Here is a 2145-nt window from a genome sequence, read left to right as displayed (position 1 = left end):
TTAGAAACTTCTGAGTGTTTTCTATCCAAATACTAATAATATGCAAATATTTGACTCTGGGCCCGAGTAGCAGGTAGTTTACTCTGGGCATGCTTTTCATCCGAACGTGAAAATACTGCCCCCTATCCCTAACAGGTTTTAAATGGTTTTTGAAGCATGTTTGTAATTGTTTCCATAAAGTACTCCTTGCGTTTGCTTATAAATCACAATAGAAATTGACATAGATTAAAATGTAATATTTTAATGTTTTTGAATGAATTCTACACATTGCAGTGTTTTGAAATGCGGGCTTTTATTTTGAATACTAGTCAGAATAGCGTTTTTGAGCGCTAAAGAAGACCATTATGATAGCCTTCATTTAGGCCTTAAAATATACTGTTTGGTTTGTTGTTGAACACAGCATCATTTGTCCTTGTCTTTAACTTGTCTCGAATTGTCCCTTATCCCGTCTTTCACATCCTTTACTAAAGAATCCCGAAGTCTTCCGGCTTTTCTCCCCATCTCCCCGACGTTTTTAGGCAGTCCCGAAGCCTCATGTCGTATCTGGCGAACTGTTTTGAACTTCAGCAGTTTGGTTGTCGCATCTTTTCCGGCAATTCTTGCCTTCATCCAGGCATAAGCGGTGAGCTGTGCGGCCCGTCGTATAGGTCGCAACTCGGCCAGTTTTTCCACCACTGGCGCTTTGTTGAGCAGAGCGGATAGAAGACGACTCAACACCATGTTACAACGATCTGTTTGGGAACAATACAATAACCTGGCTTTATAATGTATGCAATCGGTAGGTATAGAGGAATGTGAAATGAGGATACCTGTCAATGCAAGCTACCTTAGCTGTCCCGTTCTGGACTCGGCATTGCTTCTTCTTCGATAGCCCATCTCTATGGAATGTGAAAGGTTTTTTAGGTCCGTGTCGCCATCTTGTGTCACGGAGGTCCTGAAACATTTCTGAAAAACTCAAAAGGGTCGTTCCACTAATTCGGTGCCTTTTGTGATGTGGAGAAAAAAAAAAAACTTATATTTCACCTAATTTTAACATTGCCAAAAAGAGAACACGTTCAACTTAAAAATAAATAAAAAACACATCCCATCTCGAGGTTAAGTAAAAAAAAGACCTAATATTAAGTACCAAAACAAGTAACAGGGTTGACGATTTCATCTTAATTCAGACATAAATCCCCTTGTGACAGGGGAAATGGAAGCTTGAGTAACCGGGTAGAGGTGTTATGCTCGACCCACTCAGTTTCCACCACAAAACACCAGAAAATGCCCCAAAAGTGCAGAACCAGCTCACCTTCTTTTACACTATGATTTGACTATTACATAGACGTTCAATGTTTGTTTTTCTTTTTTCTATTTATTTTATTAAGGAATAGTTTCTCCATATTAAGACGAGAGTTCAGTTCACGTAACACGGTTTACCTTAACACAAGGGACAGATTATTTTTCTTTACCTTTAATTTTAATCACTTTAATCAAATTAAATGAATAATAATAATCAGAAATGACTGTCAAACAACAAAATAACGGTTTTTTGGGGGGGGGTTAAAGGTAAGAGGTCGATACAATCGGTCGTGTGTCCTCCTTAACAAATGTTTTGTTTTGTACCGAAACGTAATGTTTTTAATTTGTACGGTATGATTTTACTCGCATAAAAACTATGGATGTTAACGTGGTTGAGAGACAATGGGAGGAATTGGAATTAATGTTAACTTCGTGAATTGACTGAATTGAAAATGAATGTACCCCAATTTAGGACCAAGCTCATGAAAAGGGACAACCTGAGAAAAGGACCAGCCGAAACACATGGAGGTAGGGTTGCCACCTGTCCCGTATTGGCCGGGATGTCCCTTATATTGGGCTAAATTGGTTTGTCCCGTATATTCATCCAAACACAGTAAAGCGTAAACGTGCAAATTCCTGCAAAGCAATTTCTGTTATTGTTCGGTCGGTTTAGCATATCAAGGAAATATGGATAAACCTGTAAAAAAAGACTGCAGCTACAACAAACAATGTGAAGCAAAAAAAAGACGTGGGTTAAGCCCTTCAGTGGTGACTCGACGAAAGCTTTCTGTACTTTATGCGTCGGGAATTCTCAATTGGCCATGGAGGGGAGAATGACCTAATTCAGCATGCATCCACAGAAAT

The 2145-nt window shown here is 39.1% G+C and overlaps 1 long non-coding RNA gene across 1 annotated transcript; it reads right to left on the bottom strand.

Annotated features, from left to right (window-relative positions):
* Positions 1-221: 221 nt before the first annotated feature.
* LOC106593171 (uncharacterized) lies at positions 222-1281 on the bottom strand. The gene is made up of 2 exons (XR_001325808.2): positions 827-1281; positions 222-731 (listed from the first exon to the last, which is right to left on the bottom strand). It is a non-coding gene; the product is annotated as an uncharacterized lncRNA (long non-coding RNA).
* Between the last annotated feature and the right edge of the window lie 864 nt (positions 1282-2145).

Source organism: Salmo salar, chromosome ssa02 (genome assembly GCF_905237065.1).
Source record: "Salmo salar chromosome ssa02, Ssal_v3.1, whole genome shotgun sequence".
Taxonomy (NCBI): domain Eukaryota; kingdom Metazoa; phylum Chordata; class Actinopteri; order Salmoniformes; family Salmonidae; genus Salmo; species Salmo salar.
This window is presented reverse-complemented; position numbering and strand designations above follow the sequence as displayed.